Below are 26,935 nucleotides of genomic sequence, written 5' to 3'. Positions count from 1 at the left end.
CGTCTACCGCTACTGCCTGTGGGTCCCTTGACCTGAAACAACACCGCTTGAGCTTCTTGTTGAGGCGAGAGGCCATCATGTCGATTTGTGGATACCCCCACTGACGTGTTAACCACCGAAACACCCCTGGGTGTAGATCGTGTCTGCTGAGGAAGTTTGCTTCCCAGTTGTCTACTCCCGGAATGAAGATCGCCCACACGCCACAACGTGTTTTTCCACCCAGAGGAGAATTCTTGACACCTCTGACATTGCGGCTCTGCTTTTCGTTCCGCCTTCTTGGTTTATGTACTTTACCGCCGTCACATTGTCCAGCTGGACCTGAATGGACAAAATGCTCTCTACCTGCACTTCCTCTTAATGTATGATTGCAATCACCTGTATTGAAGTACCTTTCTTATCAATTAAATAGTTCAACACAAGTGACGCCAATCATATATTAAGAAGGAAGTCCAGGCAGAGAGCATTTTGTCCCCCCTGGAATGGGACCTGTTGGGATGTATGCACAATTTAATATGGTATCCGTTCACATGGTCGACCATGTTATGGTCGACAGTCATTAGGTCGACCACTATTGGTCGACATTGACATGGTCGACATGGACACATGGTCGACACATGAAAATGGTCGACACATGAAAAGGTCGACATGAGTTTTTTAACTTTTTTTTCTTTTGGGGAACTTTTCCATACTTTACGATCCACATGGACTACGATTGGAACGGTAAAGTGTGCCGAGCGAAGCGGTAGCGGAGCGAAGGCACCATGCCCGAAGCATGGCGAGCGAAGCGAGCTATGCGAGGGGACGCGGTGCACTAATTGGGGTTCCCAGTCACTTTACGCAAAAAACGACACCAAAAAAAGTAAAAAAAAAACTCATGTCGACCTTTTCATGTGTAGACCTTTCATGTGTCGACCATGTGTCCACGTCGACCATGTCAATGTCAACCAATAGTGGTCGACCTAATGACTGTCGACCATAACATGGTCGACCATTCATACCGGAACCCACTGAGCAAGAGCTGGTATTTGGCCGTGTCACCCCTTGGCAGGTGACACCCCAATGCGGCCTGCACCCCACATAGTTACGCCTCTGGTTACTATAGTGCGCATGTGCAGATCTCGGGAAACATGGCCTTTGCGCTAAGTTCCCGGTGATACCAGCGGCTCAGAGGGAGAGGTATTTTGAATGGGTGCAGGGTGTGCGGTGTGGGCTCCCCTGAACCCAGGGGCCCATGTGTACCACACACCCTCTATACATTATACAGTAGATACACCCAGGGGTTAAAGTGGGGGGGAACGAGGTGGAACTGAGTTCCACCACCTGTTATGGTAGGGAGAACTAGTTCCACCTCCTCCATTGCCCTGCACAGTAATTCCAACAGAAAAGCCCACCCCATCATCTGCGTCAATCGATGATACAGGCGGCACTAGTGTTGCTGATGAGCTGCAGCCATCTACTCCTTCCTCAGGTCCTGGTGGCTCCATGGTCCTCCTCCATGAGTTCCACCACCTCACCAGGACCACTTTAAGCCCTGGATACACCCATAGAATCTGTACACTGACCAGTGTTTGGGCATGAATTACAGTCTTGCGAGACAAGGAGATTTCTGCTGTATTTAAAGAGGTTTTTTTAGTAGTTGATGCCGGATAGCGAACGTATAGTGTATGTTGCACACAAAATAAAACGGCTTACACATGGGTGCAAGTGGAACGTAAAAGTGTCCATGACGTGTGCCTGGCATAAGTCAGTCACATATGCTAGCTACTAATGCTGACCAAAACGAAAATGCGCAATTTTTATGTGCAACAATTGCATTCATAAATTACTATTTTTGACCAGCTCTGCGTCAGGCAGTAACGTCAGTCTCTTTTCTTGCTGTGCAGGGACTGACTGCTCTCATACACACTACTAGTACAGTACTACGGGAGGCTGAGGACGGAGAGCCTGACTGTCACTGACTACATGTCCTGGCGGGACATGAGCCTCCTGTCCCCGGGCTGGGGCTCAGGCGGCAGGTGTATGCAGCAGTTCCACTATTTCCCCAGCAGGGAGGGAGCGAGTGCTCCTGGCAATAGCCAACTCCGTGTAGCCTGCCTGCAGTGTCTCTCATGTAGAGCCTGACCCCGCCCAGCGCCGGACTCTGAGCCCCAGCTGCTGCTCTCCCCGGTGCTGCCTAGTGTACACACAGTCCCTGCCGGACAGGGAGCCTCTTCCATACAGCCGCTGCAATGAGCTCGCCGCCTGGGCACTGACATCCCGGATCTCCGCTCTCGTAGGTTACCTGTGCCTGCCCTGCCGCCTGCTCAGGAACCAGGTGAGACCTCTGCCAGCCCCGCAGTGGGGGTGATCGATGTACGAGGCTGGTACTCCAGTGTGGGAGCGTAACAGGTGTCTCTGCTTTCTTGTATCATCAGATGCCTGCATGTGCTCTGACTTGTGAGTGGGCATCCTCTGTTACTTTTCCATCTCTCTCTCATGCAGAGTGTTCAGTAACAGACCCTATGCGTGTGCTTGCACAATGATGACATGGTATTCCTAGCTACCTGTACATGGGTGACACCTGTGTGTCTGACTGATGCACTTTGTTCTGTTATTCTCACCAGGAGCACAGGTGTCTACATAATAACACAGTCCTGCTGTGTACTGTGTCAGCCTGTGTTCAGGGTATAACCACCATCCAACATTCCTCTCTACCTATCTGTATTGCGGTCTTGCGGAGAGGTGGGGTAATTTTAAGCAGAACTACTCTATGCTGACGTTCACAGGTGGGAGCTATATAGACAGCTTCTTTTATAAGTAGTAGAGTGCACCTGTGTTTTCAAACATACACTACAGTATATAACTTGGATTTCCCTGTATTATTTATAACAGTATCTAAAATCCTATTTTTTTGTAAAGCGGTTTTAACCGCTTTCCCCGCATGTCACTTATTGATTTAAGGTTAATCTGTTTGAACTACCGAACTTGTGTATCATGTGAGATCGGAGTTCTGCCAGGCAGGAAACAATACACCTTTCACATTTATTCTGTCTGAATAGTGTCTGGGTTTCACTGGAGAACTTGCTCATTGTTTGCAAATCTTGAGAACCTGGTGCAGGCCTCGCATTTCCAAGTGATGTGAGATTTTTTTATTTTTATGCGGTCTAGTTGTTTGCCTAGATCTGTTACACAATACGTTGGTTTCTGTTGATGTTAATGACTACAGTAGTTATGGCTGTTCAGCAAATCATGTTTAGTTATTTTGGGATTACCTGACTCGCATATTCCACTTGAGAGTAATTTATTACCATGGCGTTTCTTAGTTTAATTACTTAATGTATGAAAATTGTGTTTAACAACATATTATGTGTAAAAAAAAAGAAGTTGCATTTATATGTAATAGCTTCTAGCCTTTATTATATAACGCAGTTAGTGCAGAAAATGCAAGAGCTACAGAAATAATTGCCAAGAGACACCAAGCTCGCTTAGAGAAGTTCAAAAATGGCATCTCACAGCGCACATTACATTTTGTCACATGATGCGCCAGTTTATGTACAAATGTGAGTTTTTACAGGAAGCACATTATCCTCCATGTCAGGACACTGACGTCGTATCTGGGTGCAAATGTTAGCAGTGTGTGCTGGAAGGAGCTAGGTCAGGGAACAGGGGTAAATTACCCAAAATGGGGTAAAAATGAAATTCCTGGGGGTAATGGACAGTCGCGCTGCCGAGACACAGCCCCGTCCAGCACCGGCTGGCTCGCATTATGACGTGCTGACGTCACACCACGCTCCCTCCTGCTGCCCTGTGCTGTGTTCCTGGCCGTGGTGTGATGTGCTGACGTCCCCCCTTTTCCCTCCCCCCCTTTTCCCTCCCCCCCTTTTCCCTCCCTTCCTTTTCCTTCCCCCCCCTTCCCCCCCCTTCCCCCCCCTTCCCCCCCCTTCCCCCCCTTCCCCCCCCTTCCCCCCCTTCCCCCCCTTCCTTTTCCCTCCCCCCCTTCCCCCCCTTCCTTTTCCCTCCCCCCCCTTCCCCCCCTTCCTTTTCCCTTCCCCCCTTCCCCCCCTTCCTTTTCCCTTCCCCCCTTCCCCCCCTTCCTTTTCCCCCTCCCCCTCCTTCCTTTTCCCCCTCCCCCTCATCCATCTTTCTTACATTCATTCTGGTGTTTTGGGGAGAAAGCGTTAATTAACCCATTCATTGTCAAAAAATAATTGGAGAAAATAATAAAAATGAAAATAAATTATATATATATATATATATATATACATACATATATTCTCAGAAATTCCATATAAACAGTGATAACCAGTAATATAATATAATTTCCTTCCTTTTAAATCAAGGGGGTAACGTCGGCATATCTAAATATATTTTGGGGTAACGGGTAAAAAAGTTCCCTGAGCTAGGTGGTTTAGGATGCTTATATCTAATGCGCATTGCTGCCAGTATGCGCCTCATATTACAGTATTATATGTAGTAATAAACTTTTTAAGGGAGGAGAATGCATATTATACATTTATTGGGGTGGTGATACATGAAATAAGAGCGGTCTCTACAGCTCTTTGTTTTCATGATCTATAAGAGACATAAGTATTTTAATTACTGTAGGGGCTGGTTATATAGGCAGTGACATGTTACATCTTCTGCAATGTGCTATTCTATCTTACCCAATGTCCAAACTGGGAGCGACCCCAGGGTCGCACACAGGTTCATTTGCTGCCCTGATGCATATATTTTGGTTGCAAACTATTATGGGGTATATTCAGTTGAAGTCTGATCCATTCCGACATTCATTTGACGGAATGGATCCGACCTGGGCTATTCAATGCATTATCAATTCAACTGTAAAAAAAAGTTGAATTGAGATGCGGGGGGAAGGGAGGGGGGATGGGGGAGAGCCGCAGGCAGACGGGGGAGAGCAGCGCTACAGCAGCGGCTATATAGCTGCTGCTTTAGTGCGGCTCTCCTCCGCCCCCCCCCCCCGCCCCCCATATCTCTGTCTCTCCCCGTCCCTCCTCTCCACGGCCCGCATCACGGCAGCGTCTACCCGGCTCCAGCAAGCGAGGTTTCGCTTGCTGGAGCCGGGTGGACGCTGCTGTGAGCGGCGGCTGTGACATCCTCCTGCTCTCCCCGTCTGGCTGCCCGCGGCTCTCCCCGTCACTGCTCCCGCATCCCATTCACTTCGACTTTTTTTAAAGTGAGATGGTCGAAAAGGGGGCCCCGTTTTCGACACAAGCGCATGGATCCGGCAGCTATTCCGCCGATCCACGTGCTTTTCGACAATTCGAATTCCTCGACTTGTCGAATATATTGAATAGGTCGGAACCCCTTCTGACCTATAAAAAAAAAAAAAAAGTCGAAAACTGCCGTCTTTTCGACAGATGGCAGCTTTTCGACTTCAATTGAATATACCCCTATATCTATATCTAGACTGGATTGGTACCTGCTCCCTTTGCAGTGGAAACAGGTAAAAGGAAGGCCATGTGGTCTTTACAGTATATTGCAATTGACTCTGTTTTGGGGACATGTTTTCATTTTAATTTACAAAGGAGATATTTAATGAAAGCACAGGAGCTAGCTCCTTTACCTCACAGCACTGGGGCCTTGTTCTCCATTTCAGACAAAGTGCTATCTGCTTTGAGTTAATACGCCCTGTTGTGTCTGTCTTAAATGGGTTTCTCTTAAAATGTAGTTAGCCCCTCTGAGTGCACCAAGCCTTTGATTCTGAGTCAGACACATCTGCAGAAGCCTACTTACTAGCTTACGCTAATGACTGACTCCGCGTGTGTTTTACCAACGATCCATGCGTCTGCCTGTGGAATTCCATACTGTCTACTGTATCTCCATCAGCAGACGCAAACATCATCATTATGTGGACATGCACCCACTCCATGCTGGGTGTCCAATCTCTGCATGCTACTGAAGTTGGCTTACACGCCACCGACACTCCCACTAGACAAAACAGTTCCGTGCGTCTGCAGTTAGAATGCCCATTTCACATAGAGAGTGCACTGCCGATCAGTCCGTCTCCACTTGAGATTTCCATTAGTGTGGAAACACCTGATCCAGCATATGCAGTCGTTGATTGTTTTCAGCGGTACATGCGCAGTATGCTGAGATCTGTCTGCAAACCCACTTGTGTCCAACTCAGAATCTGGCCCAAAATCTCTTTGTAATGTTAGCAAATCGCAGTAGACATCTGAATGCTGTGGCTGGTCTATGTTTTGCTCTAACAGCTGATAACTACAATTCAATGTCTTGCTCTATTCAGACAAATAGAAAACGACATCATGCAAATATTCTGTAATTGGAGGAGGCACATCATCTAGATGTTAGGCAGTGGGTACACTCATTCTCCTATTTGGACAGGTAGTTAATATCTCTGCACAGTTTCCAACCATGGGGGTATAGTTACTAAAGTGCGGGTTTATAGAAGTGGAAATGTTGCCCATAGCGACTCAATCAGATTATTTTTGTTGTTTATCTAGCATGCTGATTGTCGGGCTTTTAAGTGAACGGGATCCCAGCAGCGGTATAGTGTCCGCCGGTCACATAACTAGATCCCCTAATAACTTGTCAATACTTTTCTTGGCTTCTAAGTATGAAGTATGAGCATATTTTCTTGTAAATTGCAAATATTGATCTGCAAAAGAAGTAAGCGGTTAAATCATCTTCTTGCAACTATTCTTATGTATTTTTTGTGGCAATAGATGCTGTCCCAGTTATAATAGAAGTCCGAACGCACCAAAACTCTGTTAAATCACACCCTGGTGACAGGAAGCATTGCCTGTCTGCTGGCATTGCGGTGGGCCCTGGCTTCTACTAGGTGCAGGCTCATAAAGTTTGGAGAGACTGAAGTGATGTGTGTTTACAGCAACTGTGCCAGTTATTCTGGCCTCCAACTCGTCACAGTACAGTGCTCAGCAATTCTGTCTGGATGGGCAGTAAAGTGGCAGTAGCCATTATTAGCTGTTTTGGTACAAAGGCTGCCCTCCGCTGCTGTAACCTGCAGAGGATAACTTCTTACTGAAAATGGCAGTCACGGTTAGAGTCTCCTGGAACTACAAGCAGAGCAGGGTGAGAATGAGTAACATTCTGAACAAGGCCCTATTTTTGTGGAGTTTATATGTTCTGTGTTTTTGTGTGGGTTTGCTGCAGATACTCTGGCTTCCTTCCACACACTTAAAGTACAAATAACAAATAAGCAGGTGCGCGGCCAACAGCAGCAGGTAGGAGGAAGGTCAGTTCCTCAAAAGCTAAGTAGTAGAAAAGAAAATGGGTACCAGCGCTGGCTGAATGGGGTCAAGTTGATAAATTATCAACAATACTAAAAGTAATAATAGTAATAATCACAACAATAATTTATAATGATATTAATAATAATAATGCGGATGGTTTGTTCTATGTAAAAAATATAACAATTTAATAACATCTCATATAAGACAGTTCTAAAAGAAGAGGAATTCCTCTTGCCACTAGGTGGCAATAAAAACAAAAATAAAGCTTATCTGGACAAAATTCATAAATTCACATTCTCCAATATTGAAGTATGTCCAATCCTAAAGGCTAGGACAGCCTCCCTCTGTGCATTCACTGTACTGGGTGGATATTTACCAGATCCCCTTGTTGATGTGCATCAGCATTGGAGCAAGTCCATAATGTAGCTGTAGGGCAGGCCTGGCCAACCTGTGGCTCTCCAGATGTTGTAAAACTACACATCCCAGCATGCCCTGCCATGGTTTTAGCATTCCTTAATAGCAAAACTGTGGCAAAGCATGATGGGACTTGTAGTTTTACAACAGCTGGAGAGCCACAGGTTGGCCAGGCCTGCTGTAGGGGTATAGCCAGTTGAATGGAAAAATCCAGTGATGGGAGAAAGTCCAAATAGTGCCAAGGAGGACACGGCTTTTGCGGGCCGGTTAGGAGAACGGAGTCCAGATAAAGCAGATGAATTCAAATCCAGATAGGCAGGGCTCAACGCGTTTCGCTGGTACCATCCAGCTTCCTCAGGAGCATATGCTCCTGAGGAAGCTGGATGGTACCAGCGAAACGCGTTGAGCCCTGCCTATCTGGATTTGAATTCATCTGCTTTATCTGGACTCCGTTCTCCTAACCGGCCCGCAAAAGCCGTGTCCTCCTTGGCACTATTTGGACTTTCTCCCATCACTGGATTTTTCCATTCAACTGGCTATACCCCTACAGCTACATTATGGACTTGCTCCAATGCTGATGCACATCAACAAGGGGATCTGGTAAATATCCACCCAGTACGGTGAATGCACAGAGGGAGGCTGTCCTAGCCTTTAGGATTGGACATACTTCAATATTGGAGAATGTGAATTTATGAATTTTGTCCAGATAAGCTTTATTTTTGTTTTTATTGCCACCTAGTGGCAAGAGGAATTCCTCTTCTTTTAGAACTGTCTTATATGAGATGTTATTAAATTGTTATATTTTTTACATAGAACAAACCATCCGCATTATTATTATTAATATCATTATAAATTATTGTTGTGATTATTACTATTATTACTTCCTTCCACACACTGATAGGTTACAATATGAACACTTGTGTGTATGTGGTAGGGAACATAGATTGTAAGATCCGTGGGGCAGGCACTCCTGTGAATGTTCAAATATTTTCTGTAAAGCTTTTCATAATAAAGGTGCTATAAATGTTAACTACAGGAACATGCTGGGTAGGTAGGTGGGCATGAAAGCTGGGTAGTTATTTAGGCACCAAAGGTGAGCCAAACTGCTTTGCATAGACTAGAGGTGGGCAGAGCTGCTAGGTGTTAAAGGAAGCTCATGCGTTCTGGGCACCACAGATGGGCAGAGTTGTTTGCAGAGTTTGGAATGCTACAGGCAGCACAGGTAGGTAATTTTGTGTATGCTACAGGCTTTTGCTGGGTAATTATTCTGTGTGATATAGGCACATACAGGTCATTTTTCTGTGTGATATAGGCAAATACTGGGTAATTCTGGATCATTTTCCTGTGTGCTTTGCTAGACACCAGAGATAGGCAAATGCTTCAGGAAGCACAAGTTGAGATTTTGTTTGTGTGTATATGCTGGGTAGTTTTTCTGTTTGATATTGTCACTTTCTGGTTTCTGCAGAGCAACATTCTGAGTGCCACATACAGATATTGGGCATTGCTGGGTAATTGTGTCAGGCATTGCTAATACATGTTGTACACTGTTGGGTAAATGCGTTGGACACTGCTGCTACACTCTGCTATTGGTCGATTGAGTGTGTTGTTGGTACATGCTAGAGACATACAGATGTGTCCACATACATCTTTGATATATCCTGCCATGTATGGCACAGTTTTGTATGCCATAGACTCAGAGATTTAGCCATGCCTTGTGATTTTTCTTAATTTGCTTCTTTAATATGTTACTTTATACATATTCTATTATGGCAAGCAAAAATTTTAAAATTCATCCACTCGCTACTCGTGAAAAACAGTTTAGCCGTGTTTTGCATGTTGTGCCAAATTTGTAAAAAAGCAAAGATGTAAGTGGACACATCTGTAGGTTGTTTCAGTCTTAAATTTTATTACTGGACCAAAAAAGGGAAGTACCTGGGTAAAAGTTTATTTAAAAGAAGCACCTCAATCCAGAATCTTTTTTTTTTATATCTTATTTATTTGATTGGGCAAGTAAGTGTACATTATAAAGAATATAGGCTTCATACAAAGTTTGCAACATTGAGGCAGTGAAAATAATCTAAAAAAAATATTGTACAGTAATTAGGTTAATAAGGGGTGGGGGGTTGAGTGCAGATAGGATGCCCTGGGGCTGGGGAGGAGGTAAGTCTGACGTGATGATGTAGTGGACCAGACTTTTGAAGAAGTTAATTCGAGAAAGGCAACATTGTGGTGAATTATCCATAATTCCATGTTTTAGAAAATAGCATTGCAGAGTTGTTAATGCTGTCTGGTTTTCCATGCGGTAAGGGCACCGTAACAATTAATTACAGCTGTAATAGAAGGGGAATTTTGTTATAGTTCAGCTGCTAGTTGACAGTAGGTGGCGGCTAGTGTTACGTGATGGATGACCATAGCATGGTGCTTAGTTGTATCTGGGGTGGTCAGGGACAACTAATAGTATTTATCGGATAAAATTAGGAATTTTTGCACTCTCAATAAATCCAGATTATTGATCAGACCCCCTCCGTAAAAGACAAGCTTCCTTTCGTGGGCTTGTTTCTATCTGTATGCATAGGTCTCTGTCTCTAGTTTGCTACCTGATGTTCCAGTTCCTCACAAATTGGCATGGTAGTTGGACATTGGAAAACCTAATGATAGAGAGGGATGGCTGGAGATTTGGGAAAACCATGTGTGTTCAAATTAAAGTGTATGCTTACAAGCTCATGTATTGTCCCATTCGGGCCTAGCAAATGTCTCCTGATACCTTGGGCACATTGGAGAGGATGCCCGCCCTCTGGTACTTTTTTGATAGATCTGGTAACTAACTGGAAATTGTTCAGCCTTGAGATATAAGATTCTGTCCATCCTTTCAGTAAATCTTCTAATTAAATAGAGCTCTACAAATTGGAATAAAGAAGATGTACGAGTGAGGTCATTGGGAAACCTGATACCATCAGCCAGACAAAGGGGTCTATTCATGAAGCCATGAAAAGTGTGGAGAAGTGAGCCAGTGGAGAAGTTGCCCACGACAACCAATCAGCATTGAAGTAACATTTATAATTTGCAAACTATAAAATTATACAGAGCAGCTGATTGGTTGCCATGGTAAACTTATCCACTTGCTCACTTCGCCACACTTTTCACTGCTGCATGAATAGACCCCAAAATGTAAAAAAATCTGAGGTAAATGTAGGGTAACCAAAAATGTGAAAGAGTGGAGAAGAATCTGGAGCCATAGTGTAAACCTTACTGGCTCTGTCCAAAACTGACCAAGGGTTACTACTGGGTGAGATTTTAGTGTGATGGTTTGAGGAGAATGGGAGAGCCATTTATTATTATTATTATTATTATTATTCTTTATTTATATGATGCCACAAGGGTTCCGCAGCGCCCAATTACAGAGTACATAAACAAATAATTAAAACAGGAAAACAGCAACTTACAGTTGACAACAATGTTGGACAAGTACATGGTAAATAAACATAGCTACATCAGCAGATGACACTGGAATAAGTATCAGGTGGCAGAAGACTGCTGGATTTGGTGCAGTTGATGATTAGTAAAGTAAGAAAAAGAAGCACATGAGGGAGGAGGGCCCTGCTCGTGAGAGCTTACATTCTAAAGGGGATTGGTAGACAGACAGGGGTGACACAGACGGAGTACATAGAGAGCGTGCAACCATAGAAAGGAATAGCGTGAGGATACAGAAATGCTATCTGCTTCAATAAAGTCTCCTGTAGTAAAAGGAGCCACATTCCATTTGAATCACTGGGTGATATGTGCCTACTGGTAAATCTTTTAAAGTTGGGCAATCCCAGGCGAGTCTATATCTTTTTCTCTACCTCCAAACCTAGACCTTTATTGAAATGGTCACATTTTCCTGTGCAGAACAATTTGTGGTATTGCCAGTATATAGAAATTCTGTCCTTCCTTAAACAAGGGATATCCTCTGGAAATTTGAAATGCCTCTGGGATGAAACATTTAAAGTAATTATAGCAATCTTAAAATAATTTCATGACCTAAACATTTCTTTTCAAGTGTAAAAAAGTTATTATTACAATGTTTCCTTTTAACTACAAATATCCAGTGTAATTTACTTAACTGTGCTATTAGTCTCTCTGTACCAGTGACTTGTTCATTGGTTACGAGGAAGCTATTTATGACAACAATATTCAATTGACTAAAATAAGTAATCTATTCAATCTGAGAAATATTCAAGTTATGCATACAGGTAGGATTTAAGCCTGTGACTCGAAGTCCACAAGCCTTAATCATCTCATGTTCCCTAGAATTCCACAAAACTGAATCTTGGCAGTGAAGAGTTCTTCAGTACAGCATGTGTAGTCATTGGTAATCTGGTCTTCATAAATTAGAGAGTATTATCAGTTGTTACAAGCCTGGTATAATAACAATTAAGGAGTCTTTTATGTTTTTTCCTGGTGGCACATCAGTTGGTGCAGAACTATATTTCCACCTTGTTACAGACCTGTCTCAGCTATAACTGCAGTGCTAATAATAAAATGAATAATGTCTTCTTCATCATTCTTATTATTATTATTATTATTATTATTATTATTATTATTATTAGCTGTAGTATTATTTTCGGTAAGCATTTTTTTTTACTTTTACATTTTTTAGTCACTGTTTTCTAACCGTGTAAATAACGTTCAAAGGGGTGTTATACTAATGCAATTTTTTTTAAAATAAGGCATCTTTTCTTTAATAATGACTGAGAAAGCACCAACTCTAAATACAGCTCTATTTGGGAGTTGTAGAATAGAATAAGTTGAATTGGACGGGAGGCCATGTTGACTATGTAGATGTCTGCTGCTTAGGTAAGTATGCCTCATCCTAAACGTAGCTGCAGCCTAACCCTAAAATTTAAAAGAAAAAAAGTAGAAATTCTCGGATTGTAGTCATTTACACAATGTTGACATTATTAATGTATACCCTCTATTCATAGGTTACAGGATTGGGCCTAATTATTATCACTTTCATTTAGGCATAAAACTTGGCCGATTGATAGTGAATGGCAGCTGTAACCGCAGGTGTCATGTGTATGAGAGGATAGGTGTAAGTGTGACGTGGCTTATAGGTTACATACGTGGTGGAACTTGAAGCCTGGACTTGGTCTTCCGCTTCCACTTGATAGGACAACAGTATCTGAGATGGCTCTAGCGAGATGAGGATGGGGTCTGTGTTTGTACCACTGTAGTCCTTGTAAAATAGGCTTCCCCCTGCCAGTTTTACTGGAGAAAGTCAAGATAACATGGGGGGTAGGTAGCCTTTGATGGATAGAGAAGGAAGGGCTTTTCTCTGTTAGCTAGATATACCCCATAGAAACTTATGGATGAAAGAAGACCTTGTACCAATTGTATTTATCACTTGTGTTTGTGTTTTGTTACTAGTCAGACCACTACTTATTTCATTTACTGTGGACTAGAAACTATCATGTAGTCTAATCCCAAGAATACACAGCACCTTGTTTTTGCCGTTACTTTCTGTATCTCTCCTTGTTTCACCTGTTGTGATTGGTGACACTTTACAACTCTCTAATTATGCAATTGCCCAAATACCAGATTTGATGTACACTGGTATTGACTGAGGCTCATATTTACTTTGTATAGTCTCACTGATATGGAGTTAATTGCTACGCGATAGTGGGGGCTGAGATAGCATAGCTGACATGCCTGGCCAACCTGTGGCTCTCCAGCTGTTGTGAAACTACAAGTCCCAGCATGCTCTGCCACAGTTTTAGCATTCCCTAATAGCAAAAATGTGGCATGGTATGCTGGGACTTGTAGTTTCACAACAGCTGGAGAGCCACAGGTTGGCCAGGAATGGCATAGACGATAAAGAAATTTGGACTCTTCACCATATATAACATTTGGTGAGCACTTTGATCCACTTTGTTATTCTGGGAGGAACCTGAGCTGCTCGCGCAGCACAAGGGAGTAACCCATTTCTCACAGCTCACCTATACTAATGCCTTTTTAGTCTTATGGAGTGAAGACTTATTGTTCATATTCTGTATATCTGTCTATTCTTAATTATAAAATTGTCTTGAATCTAAACTGTTTTTTTTTGTGGCTAATTATGGTAACAGCATTCCAATAATGAACCCATTTTAGCAGAAAAATGACTGTTTCCAAATCACTTCTCTTTGATGTAATTTCTACACATGAAATATTTCTGAGTAGTATTACTGTAGTAGAGTTAATCGGCAAAATCGCAACTATGAAAGTAGCCTTTAGCTTCCCACCGATCACTCCCAGGCTGTATCCCCAGGCACTCCTTTTGTGTAGGGATTAAAATAGTTCCATGGTTGTCCGATCAGATAACAAACAGTTGATACGCTTTGGATTCCCGTTCACTGTAGAAATGCAAACTGACTTCAGAAATAACTCTTGAGGACTGAATTTGTCACCATGGAAGCATCAGAGTCTAATAAATATTTAACCATCTCTTTTGTCCCCGTACAATTTGATACCATTGTTTCCAATATGTTTTTTCATGGGTTTAGAATGGAGGAGAGTGCTTTGAAAGTTTGTGTGATGCCGCAGGTTAAAACAAGAATTGCCACGGCTACCACTGCATGCTTATACAATTGTGTGTTGGGGCACACTGGGAATGGAGACAACTTTCTCTTCTAGAACGAGCGTAGCCAGTGGAATCCTTATCTCCCTTGTTTATTGCAGAGTAGTGTGATGCAGCACAATAGTTCAAGGATAATAAAATAAAGTTTTTTCTATGTACATATACAGTAGGATCAAGGACATTAGAGACAAACAGTAAACACACATCTGTACTGCCTTTACCTTTTATCCTTACTGTACTTGGACTACTCTTGCACACACCTTCCCTCCCTTGTTCTTCCAAACACAAGGAGGTGCAAGTCCAAAGCAGGCAAAACATGTTGACCCTGGGATGCACCTATTTGATGCACATGCATAGTACAAAAACTTATATACCTATATTTTTCACTTATGTATGGGGTTTGCGCCCAACTCTGTAATCGCACACACAATTTACTGTTCGTCTTTGCTGAACAGTACCTAGGTAATCCCTGGAGGATATTTGTGTATATATACACACAGCTGAGAGATGGACTGTTGCTTATGAGCAAGAAATATTTACGTGAACAACGGATATGACTAATGCTTTCACTGCAAGTTTGGTGTATACTGTACTTATACAGTATTTTACTATCAAGAAGAGCTTGTCTGCCAACTGCTAATGACTGTACAGCACCTTTATTTGCTGAGTGCTACTTTAAAGCATTACTGTACCAATGCAAAAGTCAACATAGCCCAACTGCAACATAAACAGCACTGATATGTATGTGGAACAATGCTGTATCACATTACGTTCATACTGTACGTTCAGGCTGTTCAGTAATAATCAACCCTGGTTTACAAGGCCAGGGTGAACCTTTAAAGTTAGAAAATCACCCATATAACTTTTATCATGTATAGTAATAGGGGAGTACATATTTTAATCCTTTCAGTATTTGTGAGGAAACTCCAAGGGTTGGAAAGGTTAGGGTACCAGTCCCTATCCTCCTGCATCACATCAGTAAATATGCTCTCTCTAGTGAAATTATAGATAGCCTGGGAATATGAAGGCAGCTTTTGGGAAAGTGTGAGAGTCTGTATATATATTCACTAAATAGGTTTTGGGCCACCACATGCAAGGCAATACATTGACGAGCATGTTTGGATGTGCATGAGAGAATGAGTGTTGGGGGACTAACTGTTCTTTGACAAGTGGAGGTAAGTCATTGGAAGAGGAAGTCAGATCAGCACTCGTTGTACCTGTGCTTATCAAAGGGCAAGAACACAGAGACGCTGAAAGGAACAAGGAGCACTGGAAGCAAGGATAGTGCAGGAGAGGAACATGAGGGCGGAGGATACTGCTTGTGTGAGAAATGTACATGCTAAAGGGAGGTGAGACCAGTTGGTGTGTGAACTGGGGAGAAGCGAAGGACAGGAAGGAGATACAATAGTTGAGTCGGGAGATGATGATGAGTGCATGGGCAATGGTTTTGCTGGCATCAGTGGTGAGAAAGGACCTCATCTTAGACATATTTTGGGGATTGAAGTGGCAGGAATGACATACAGATTGAATGTGCTATGCAAAGTTAAGGAGGAATCGAGGAATGATACCCAGGCAGTGGACTTTGGCAAAAGCCTGGAAGGCAATGTTGACGACAGAGCGAAAAGTGGGTAGAGAGGATGGGGCTCTGGAAAGGAGGGATGAGTTATGATATGGATATACAGTATCTAATTTGAGAAAGCACTAGGAAATCCATGAAGAGATGGCAGAGTGGCAAGAAGAGACTTGAGCCAGAACTGGTGGAGAGAGGTCAGGGGAGTGAAAAAATGTTTTGAGTGTGATCAGCATAATGGTAGTAGTGGAGATCGAAGGTGCTGATGAAAGGGAGTAGAGGAGGAGCTCAAGGATGAATCCTTGAAGAACACCAACAGATAGAGGAAAGGGGGGAGTGGAGTTGTAGCAGAGAAAAAAAAGTAATGGTTGGTGATTTACGAGCAGAACCAAGAGAGGACCAATGGACTGGATGATTTGAAGAAGTGAATAGCAAAGCCCGCAGATAAGTAAAGTAGAATGGATTCGCCCTTAAACTCCCATTGATTTTTGGGAATGTGAAGGTCATTTGTAACATTAGTAAGGCGATTTCTGGAGAGTGAGGGGAGAGCAAAACCCAGTTTTGAGAGGATCTAGAAGGAAGTGAGAAGAGAGAAATTAGGTCAGAAAGAGACAACCAGGGTTAAGTGAGTGTTTTTAAAGGATGGGTGAAACAAGTGCATGTTTGGGGGAAGATGGTACACTGCCGAACGAGAGGGAAATGTTGAAGAGATGAGCAAGATGAGAAAGTGCTTCAGGGAAAAGAGAGTGAAGGCGATAAGGGGGACTATGTCAGGGGTATTCAACATGTGGCCTTCCAGCTGCTTTAGAACTACACATACCACATTAATTACTACTGACTCAATAGGTTCACAGAAACACACAATTTGACGGCAGATAATAATCACGTGGCCCATCTAATCTGACCATGTTTATACATACTAGGGTTATTTTCGGAAGTCAATTAACCTACCAGTATGTTTTTGGATTGTGGGAGGAAACCAGAATTTTTACCTCAGTGCAAAATGAGCCCCATTTATACACGTATTCAATATAAGGCTGGCAATGTATATTTAGATTTCTCTAACGTCCTAAGTGGATGCTGGGGACTCCGTAAGGACCATGGGGATAGCGGCTCCGCAGGAGACTGGGCACAAAAGTAAAGCTTTAGAACTACCTGGTGTGCACTGGCTCCTCCCCCCATGACCCTCCTCCAAGCCTCAGTTAAGATTTTGTGCCCGAACGAGAAGGGTGCACACTAGGTGGCTCTCCTGAGCTGCTTAGTGAAAAGTTTAGTTTTAGGTTTTTTATTTTCAGTGAGACCTGCTGGCAACAGGCTCACTGCATCGAGGGACTAAGGGGAGAAGAAGCGAACTCACCTGCGTGCAGAGTGGATTGGGCTTCTTAGGCTACTAGACATTAGCTCCAGAGGGACGATCACAGGCCCAGCCATGGATGGGTCCCAGAGCCGCGCCGCCGGCCCCCTTACAGAGCCAGAAGACAGAAGAGGTCCGGAAAATCGGCGGCAGAAGACGTCCTGTCTTCAACAAGGTAGCGCACAGCACTGCAGCTGTGCGCCATTGCTCTCAGCACACTTCACACTCCGGTCACTGAGGGTGCAGGGCGCTGGGGGGGGGGCGCCCTGAGCTCAATAAAAACACCTTGGATGGCAAAAAAATGCATCACATATAGCTCCTGGGCTATATGGATGCATTTAACCCCTGCCAGAATACATAGAAAAACGGGAAGATAAGGCCGCCGATAAGGGGGCGGAGCCTATCTCCTCAGCACACTGGCGCCATTTTCCCTCACAGCTCCGTTGGAGGGAAGCTCCCTGGCTCTCCCCTGCAGTCACTACACTACAGAAAGGGTTAAAAAAGAGAGGGGGGGGGGGCACTAATTACGCGCAGTATTAAAGATACAGCAGCTATAAGGGGAAAAACACTTATATAAGGTTATCCCTGTATATATATATATAGCGCTCTGGTGTGTGCTGGCAAACTCTCCCTCTGTCTCCCCAAAGGGCTAGTGGGGTCCTGTCCTCTATCAGAGCATTCCCTGTGTGTGTGCTGTATGTCGGTACGTTTGTGTCGACATGTATGAGGAGAAAAATGATGTGGAGACGGAGCAGATTGCCTGTAATAGTGATGTCACCCCCTAGGGGGTCGACACCTGAGTGGATGAACTGTTGGAAGGAATTACGTGACAGTGTCAGCTCTGTATAAAAGACAGTGGTTGACATGAGACAGCCGGCTACTCAGCTTGTGCCTGTCCAGACGTCTCATAGGCCGTCAGGGGCTCTAAAGCGCCCGTTACCTCAGATGGCAGATATAGACGCCGACACGGATACTGACTCCAGTGTCGACGGTGAAGAGACAAATGTGACTTCCAGTAGGGCCACACGTTACATGATGGAGGCAATGAAAAATGTTTTACACATTTCTGATAATACGAGTACCACCAAAAAGGAGTATTATGTTCGGTGAGGAAAAACTACCTGTAGTTTTCCTGAATCTGAGAAATTAAATGAGGTGTGTGATGATACGTGGGTTTCCCCCGATAACAACTGATAATTTCTAAAATGTTATTGGCATTATATCCTTTCCCGCCAGAGGTTAGGGTGCGTTGGGAAACACCCCCTAGGGTGGATAAAGCGCTCACACGCTTGTAAGGGCTCTACCCTCTCCTGAGATGGCCGCCCTTAAGGATCCTGCTGATAGAAAGCAGGAGGGTATCCTAAAATGTATTTACACACATACTGGTGTTATACTGCGACCAGCAATCGCCTCAGCCTGGATGTGCAGTGCTGGGTTGGCGTGGTCGGATTCCCTGACTGAAAATATTGATACCCTAGATAGGGACAGTATATTTTTGCCTATAGAGCATTTAAAAGATGCATTTCTATATATGCGTGATGCACAGCGGAATATTTGCCGACTGGCATCAAGTCTAAGTGCGTTGTCCATTTCTACCAGTAGAGGGTTATGGACACGACAGTGGTCAGGTGATGCGGATTTCAAACGGCATTTGGAAGCAACATGAGAAGACGCCGTATTATCAGGCGCAGTCTTTTCGTGGACAAGCGGGCAAAAGGTTCCTCATTTCTGCCCCGTGACAGAGGGAGAGGAAAAAGGCTGCAGAAATCAGCCAGTTCCCAGGAACAGAAACCCTTTCCCGCCTCTGCCAAGCCCTCAGTATGATGCTGGGGCTTTACAAGCAGAATCAGGCACGGTGGGGGGCCCGTCTCAATGAATTTCAGCGCGCAGTGGGCTCACTCGCAAGTAGACCCCTGGATCCTTCAGGTGATATCTCAGGGGTACAAATTGGAATTCGAGACGTCTCCCCCTCGCCGTTTCCTAAAGTCGGCTTTACCGATGTCTCCTTCTGACAGGGAGACCGTTTTGGAAGCCATTCACAAGCTGTATTCCCAGCAGGTGATAATCAAGGTACCCCTCCTGCAACAGGGAATGGGGTATTATTCCACACTGTTGTGGTACTGAAGCCGGACGGCTCGGTGAGACCGATTCTAAATCTAAAATCTTTGAACACTTACATACAGAGGTTCAAATTCAAGATTGAGTCACTCAGAGCAGTGATTGCGAACCTGGAAGAAGGGGACTACATGATGTCTCGGGACATCGAGGATGCTTACCTTCATGTCCAAATTTACCCTTCTCACCAAGGGTACCTCAGGTTTATGGTACAGAACTGTCACTATCAGTTCAGACGCTGCCGTATGGATGGTCCACGGCACCCCGGGTCTTTACCAAGGTAATGGCCGAAATGATGATATTCCTTCGAAGGAAGGGAATTTTAGTTATCCCTTACTTGGACGATTCCCTGATAAGGGTAAGATCCAGGGAACAGTTGGAGGTCGGTGTAGCACTATCTCAGGTAGTGTTGCGGCAGCACGATTGGATTCTCAATATTCCAAAATCGCAGCTGGTTCCGACGACTCGTCTTCTGTTCCTAGGGATGATCCTGGACACAGTCCAGAAAAAGGTGTTTCTCCCGGAGGAGAAAGCCAGGGAGTTATCCGAGCTAGTCAGGAACCTCCTAAAACCGAGCCAAGTCTCAGTGCATCAATGCACAAGGGTTCTGGGTAAAATGGTGGCTTCCTACGAAGCAATCCCATTCGGCAGATTCCACGCAAGAACTTTCCAGTGGGACCTGCTGGACAAATGGTCCGGGTCGCATCTTCAGATGCATCAGCGGATAACCCTGTCACCAAGAACAAGGGTGTCCCTCCTGTGTTGGTTGCAGAGTGCTCATCTTCTAGAGGGCCGCAGATTCGGCATTCAGGACTGGGTCCTGGTGACCACGGATGCCAGCCTGCGAGGCTGGGGAGCAGTCACACAGGGAAGGAATTTCCAGGGCTTATGGTCAAGCCTGGAGACATCACTTCACATAAATATCCTGAAGCTAAGGGCCATTTACAATGCTCTAAGCTTAGCAAGACCTCTGCTTCAAGGTCAGCCGGTGTTGATCCAGTCGGACAACATCACGGCAGTCACCCACGTAAACAGACAGGGTGGCACAAGAAGCAGGAGGGCAATGGCAGAAGCTGCAAGGATTCTTCGCTGGGCGGAAAATCATGTGATAGTACTGTCAGCAATTCCGGGAGTGGACAACTGGGAAGCAGACTTCCTCAGCAGACACGACCTCCACCCGGGAGAGTGGGGACTTCACCCAGAAGTCTTCCACATGATTATAAACCGTTGGGAAAAACTCGACAGGTATTGCGCCAGGTCAAGGGACCCTCAGGCAATAGCTGTAGATGCTCTGGTAACACCGTGGGTGTACCAGTCAGTGTATGTGTTCCCTCATCTGCCTCTCATACCCAAGGTACTGAGATTGATAAGATGGAGAGGAGTAAGCACTATATTCGTGGCTCCGGATTGGCCAAGAAGGACTTGGTAACCGGAACTTCAAGAGATGCTCACGGAGGACCCGTGGCCTCTACCTCTAAGAAGGGACCTGCTCCAGCAAGGACCCTGTCTGTTCCAAGACTTACCGCGGCTGCGTTTGACGGCATGGCGGTTGAACGCCGGATCCTGAAGGAAAAAAGGCATTCCGGATGAAGTCATCCCTATCCTGATCAAAGCCAGGAAGGATGTAACCGCAAAACATTATCACCGCATTTGGCGAAAATATGTTGCGTGGTGCGAGGCCAGTAAGGCCCGACGGAGGAAATTCAACTGGGTCGATTCCTACATTTCCTGCAAACAGGAGTGTCTATGGGCCTGAAATTGGGGTCCATTAAGGTTCAAATTTCGGCCCTGTCAATTTTCTTCCAAAAAGAACTAGCTTCAGTCCCTGAAGTTCAGACGTTGTAAAAGGGGTACTGCATATACAGCCTCCTTTTGTGCCTCCAGTGGCACCTTGAGATCTCAATGTAGTTTTTGGGTTCCAAAAGTCACATTGGTTTGAACCACTTAAATCTGTGGAGTTAAAATATCTCACATGGAAAGTGGTCATGCTGTTGGCCCTGGCCTGGGCCAGGCGCGTGTCAGAATTGGCGGCTTTATCCTGTAAAAGCCCTTATCTGATTTTCCATTCGGACAGGGCGGAATTGAGGACTCGTCCTCAGTTTCTCCCTAAGGTGGTTTCAGCGTTTCACCTGAACCAACCTATTGTGGTGCCTGCGGCTACTAGGGACTTGGAGGACTCCAAGTTGCTAGACGTTATCAGGGCCCTGAAAATATATGTTTCCAGGACGGCTGGAGTCAGAAAATCTGACTCGCTGTTTATCCTGTATGCACCCAACAAGCTGGGTGCTCCTGCTTCTAAGCAGACTATTGCTCGTTGGATTTGTAGTACAATTCAGCTTGCACATTCTGTGGCAGGCCTGCCACAGCCAAAAATCTGTAAATGCCCACTCCACAAGGAAGATGGGCTCATCTTGGGCGGCTGCCCGAGGGGTCTCGGCTTTACAACTTTGCCGAGCAGGAGCAAATACGTTTGTAAAATTCTACAAAATTGATACCCTGGCTGAGGAGGACCTGAAGTTCTCTCATTTGGTGCTGCAGAGTCATCCGCACTCTCCCGCCCGTTTGGGAGCTTTGGTATAATCCCCATGGTCCTTACGGAGTCCCCAGCATCCACTTAGGACGTTAGAGAAAATAAGAATTTACTTACCGATAATTCTATTTCTCGTAGTCCGTAGTGGATGCTGGGCGCCCATCCCAAGTGCGGATTATCTGCAATACTGGTACATAGTTATTGTTACCAAAAAATCGGGTTATTGCTGTAGTGAGCCATCTTTTCTAGAGGCTCCTCTGTTATCATGCTGTTAACTGGGTTTAGATCACGAGTTATACGGTGTGATTGGTGTGGCTGGTATGAGTCTTACCCGGGATTCAAAATCCTTCCTTATTGTGTACGCTCGTCCGGGCACAGTATCCTAACTGAGGCTTGGAGGAGGGTCATGGGGGGAGGAGCCAGTGCACACCAGGTAGTTCTAAAGCTTTACTTTTGTGCCCAGTCTCCTGCGGAGCCGCTATCCCCATGGTCCTTACGGAGTCCCCAGCATCCACTACGGACTACGAGAAATAGAATTATCGGTAAGTAAATTCTTATTTTTTTTACTTGGATGTGTACAGTTTAATACACTTCAATTCTAGTCTCTGAGCTAATAATTTTGCCTGTGTCTTTTAATAGGACATTGTTTTGAGATGTGTCCTCATACACTATTGCTGCAGTCACGCTAAACATCCCTTCTCAGCATGCCAGGTCCAATGCAACTCTACTTGCACCAGGCATCTTTTTCGTGCTTTTTTTTTTTTTACGGGGAGAATATACAAACTCCACACATTTAAGGCTATGGGGTATATTCAATTGATGTCGGATCCTTTCTGACGGAAAGGATCCGACATTTCAGTATTCAATTTTTTTAAAGTCGGATTGACATTGTCAGAAATGGGGCTAAAACCTGTCGGATTTGGCCACGAATCCGACAAAACACTTGGATCCGCGGCTAATCCATGGACAAGTCGGGTTTTCTGACTTGTCGGATAAATGGGAGTTTGATTGAATAGGTTGACTCTGGATTCGCCCTTAAACTCCCATTTTTCCGACAAGTCGGGAAATCCGACTTGAATTGAATACACCCCTATGGTGGAATCAAACTTATGACCTCAGTGCTGTGAGGCAGTAATGCTAACCATTATAAAGCACAGATGATAAGGAAATAAGGCTGCATCTATATAGATTAAGAAACCTTTTATTGATTAAAAATATACAGGAAAGGGTCTGATTTATACTTGGACGGAAAAAAATGTGGTCCAAACGTAGACTCAGGAATACCTCTGTATACTTCTGTCTGTATTTTCAGTTTTACACTACGTTTAACTGAAAATCAACTCCTGACTGCTAAGTACAGGGCTTGAGCTTTTTAGGGCAGTGTTTCCAAAATCTGTTCCTTGCGCATCCCTAACTGCTCATATTCTAAAGATTTCTATCTATGGAAACAGGTAGGATAATTGCTAATTTAGCCAAGTGGACAAAAGACCTCATTCAGAGATGGACACAGATCACTGCGGACACAGATCGCTGCGTACGCAGCCAGATCTGTGTCCATCTCATGTGCTGGTGGCCGCCCATCACAGGGCAAGGTCGCCCAGCAGGTTTGAATGGCCGCCTCTCAAAATTTCGGACGCATCGAATTAAGGTTGACCCCTGGCAGCGCAGCCTGGTTGCATTGTCAGACGGGCCTCCGCCATTTTTTAATCTGAGCAGCTGCGTGTGATGTCACGCAGTCGCCCCGAAAACACTCCCAGAATTCCCATTCGGCCCACCATGTCCCCCCAAAGCCACGTCGCCGCCCAGCGAAAGCCCGCCGCCGTCGATCATCTTGCAGCCGCATCTCCGCAGGGAGAAGGGTCACGCACTGCGGCCAGTGCGCATGCACAGACCAGATAGACGCGCCCATTGCATAAGGACGCGCGGCTGCATCCATCTCTGAATCAGCCCCTCAGTCACGTACATTTTTAAAGAAATCCTGAAACATCCTGGTGCATGAGGACCAAGTTTGGGAAACATAGCTAAAAGGGATGAGGAACTAGGGAGTGGTGGGCCCACGTGCAAAAATATGCTTTGCTTCTCCCCGTCTTCACTCTCACCGCAACCTTACAGCCTCCCCCCTGGAATTTGTACCTCAATGCAAAATGAGCCCGATTTATACACGTATTCAATATAAGGCTGACAGTGTATATTTAGATTTTTCTACTTGGATGTGTGCAGTCTGATGCACTTCAATTCTAATATCTGAGCCAATAATTTTGTCTGTGTCTTTTATAGGACATTGTGTCAGATGTGTCCTCATACACTATTGCTGCAGTCACGCTAAACATCCCTTCCCAGCGTGCCAGGTCCCATGCAACTCTGCTTGCTCCAGTTGTCTTTATGGTGCTTTTTTTGTGCTTCTTAATTGTGATGCGACAAAATTGCTTCACAAGACTGCAATGATTAATCTGATGTGCGACACTTGTATATCTGTGTGCGCCTGAATCTGTATATTTGAAGGGATACCATACAGTGTTTTGTTTTTTTTCATGCCTTGTTCTGTTGTACTTTGTATACTGATTCAGACACACACGGATATACAAGTGTCTTATATCTAATTAATTAACCCATTAGTTTTATAGGGGTGTAAGACACTCCTGTGTCCATCATGATTTATCCCCCAATTCCCGCACAACATTGATCACTCTTTCTCTACCCTACCGACACAGCTAACGTCTTCGTTGGCTGCTCTGCAGGTTCTCCTATGCTCTCAGAGAGAAAGTACACGCATGCATTTTAAGCATAGTTTGATTCGACTGCATACTAGATTTATCAGTCATCATTAGCTTAAGTAATTTAGCACTCATAGGGGATATTCAAATGTTTGAAACAAGAAAAAACAGACACCAAGCTGACTTTTCAAACAGTTGAATACCGCCCATAGTCTTGTCCCAGCCTATGTAGGGGGAAGAACTTCGGGACCTGCATATCCTATGAAGCATATCTAGAGATGGTTCTTGGTGAAACCAGGCCTCATTTTGAGGGATATGGTCGTTAGGTTGACACAGCTTAGGTCGACAGTCATCAGGCTGACCACTGAAGGTCGGCGTGGTCATTAGGTCGACATATACTAGGTCGACAGGTCAAAAGGTCGACATGCGTTTTTCATTTCTCATACGTCCTTAAGGATGCTGGGGACTCCGTAAGGACCATGGGGTATAGACGGGATCCACAGGAGACATGGGCACACTATAAGACTTTGAATGGGTGTGAACTGGCTCCTCCCTCTATGCCTCTCCTCCAGACCTCAGTTAGACTTTGTGCCCATGAGTGACTGGACACACACTAGGGGAGCTCTACTGAGTTTCTCTAAAAGACTTTATGCTAGGTTTTTTATTTTCAGGCAGACCTGTGGCTACAGGCTGCCTGCAGCGTGGGAGAGAAGCAGACCTACTTCTTCTTAGTTCAAGGGCTCTGCTTCTTAGGCTACTGGACACCATTAGCTCCAGAGGGTTCGATCACTTGGTTCGCATAGCTGCTTGTTCCCGGAGCCGCGCCGTCACCCCCCTCACAGAAGCCAGAAGAAAGAAGCCGGGTGAGTATAAGAAGAACAGAAGACTTCAGTGACGGCAGAAGACTTCAGTTATGGAGGTAACATGCAGTGGTCACACTGCGCTCCATGCTCCCACACACCAACGGCACTCACAGGGTGCAGGGCGCTGGGGGGGGTGCGCCCTGGTCAGCAAGTTACTGTAAGTTGTTACCGCTGGCATATGTTCTTTTTAGGTGCCTGGCCACTGTTTACGATACCCCCGCCGTATTCCGCAACGGCCGCGCTGCGCGCCATTGCTCCCACTCGCCAACGGTTGTTACAAGGGTGCGGGGCGTTAGGGGGGAGCGCCCTGGGCAGCTATATAGGTGTATATATACATTTGAGGCACCTATACAGTATGTGACACTGTATAGGCACCCCTGATTGCATAATTAAGGCTATATTGTTAGAGCGCTGAAGCGCGCCGAGAAGGGGAGGGGCTTAGCCCTCACTTCGGGATACAGCGCCATTTTCTATATGTCCCCGCCAAAAACAGTGCAGTTGTGGGGGGCACGGTGTTTAGTGCTACACAGTGTAAGTTATAACACTATTTTAGACATATAGGCATGTACACTGTATATTATGCGTATGTGTATAATATATATATTGGTGTGCTCCCTGTCGGTTATCCAATATAGCTTTAGTCAACATGTGTCGTCAGGAGTGAGTGCTCTGTCATAGATGGGGATCACTGTCGGCATCGCCGACGCCTGTTTTTCAGCGGGTCGGTAGTTGTGTACTTGTTAACAGTAATTACTGTAGGGGAGACACAGTTAGTATGTGGCCGACACTGTCGGCACTGAAGGGTTAGCTCTTCTGTCTTTGTAAATATTACTTTTTATATGATCAATTTCCTTATAATAAGTATAGTGTAAAAGTGAATATTTCTACCTCCCTAATGAAGGGTTAAACATGCTATATGAATTGTTATGTGTTTGAATAGACACGTACGCACTCTCTACAAGATGCCTTTGTCTGTTCATATAATATAAGGCTTGTGTGTGTCTTATCTTCAAGGACAATTACATACCAGATCAAAACTGTTACTTCTGTGTGTTACTAAAATATCCTGCATGTAATGTCGTATGCTACTTCTATTTATCCAATCATATGCTTGCACATATTGTATACACCCATGTTTCTTTTCTATATAGTACTCTGTAATTTATTAAATAAACAGTGTGAATTTTTACTGCTTGTGTTGTGCATGTAACTGATAGCGTAAAGGTTTACACTCCCAGACGTCTGAGAGGCCATCACATCGAGGGTTAAGGTATAAGGGCAAATCCTTTCAGCTGGGGGCTACGTCCGCGATTCAGTGATCGTCCCTGAATGGTAAAAATAGAGAATTTATTGTCTGTCTTTGCCATACAGGATTGCGGTCATACACTGAAGCTGAATCCGTGTCAGTGTTCCGGGAACACGTGACAAGGTAATATTTAAGTCCGGGACTTAATATTACGAAGTTTTATGTAAAAGCATAAAACAGGTATCAGGGATACCATAGAATCTTTAATGTCTGGGACTTAAAGAATACGTCTGAGAAAGGACCCGGGGTCCAAGCGC

The 26,935-nt window shown here is 44.8% G+C and overlaps 1 protein-coding gene across 2 annotated transcripts in view; it reads left to right on the top strand.

Moving 5' to 3' along the window:
• Positions 1 to 1,992: 1,992 nt before the first annotated feature.
• Positions 1,993 to 26,935, top strand: part of CRACDL (CRACD like) — a 152,171-nt gene continuing 127,228 nt past the window's right edge. Inside the window, exon 1 of one of the 2 annotated variants that reach the window (XM_063953348.1) lies at positions 1,993 to 2,314. The gene's annotated coding sequence lies outside the window, so the exon portion shown is untranslated. The remainder of the gene's footprint in view (positions 2,315 to 26,935) is intronic. The other variant, XM_063953347.1, reaches the window with a different exon arrangement.

Source organism: Pseudophryne corroboree, chromosome 2 (assembly GCF_028390025.1).
Source record: "Pseudophryne corroboree isolate aPseCor3 chromosome 2, aPseCor3.hap2, whole genome shotgun sequence".
NCBI lineage: Eukaryota > Metazoa > Chordata > Amphibia > Anura > Myobatrachidae > Pseudophryne > Pseudophryne corroboree.
This window is presented reverse-complemented; position numbering and strand designations above follow the sequence as displayed.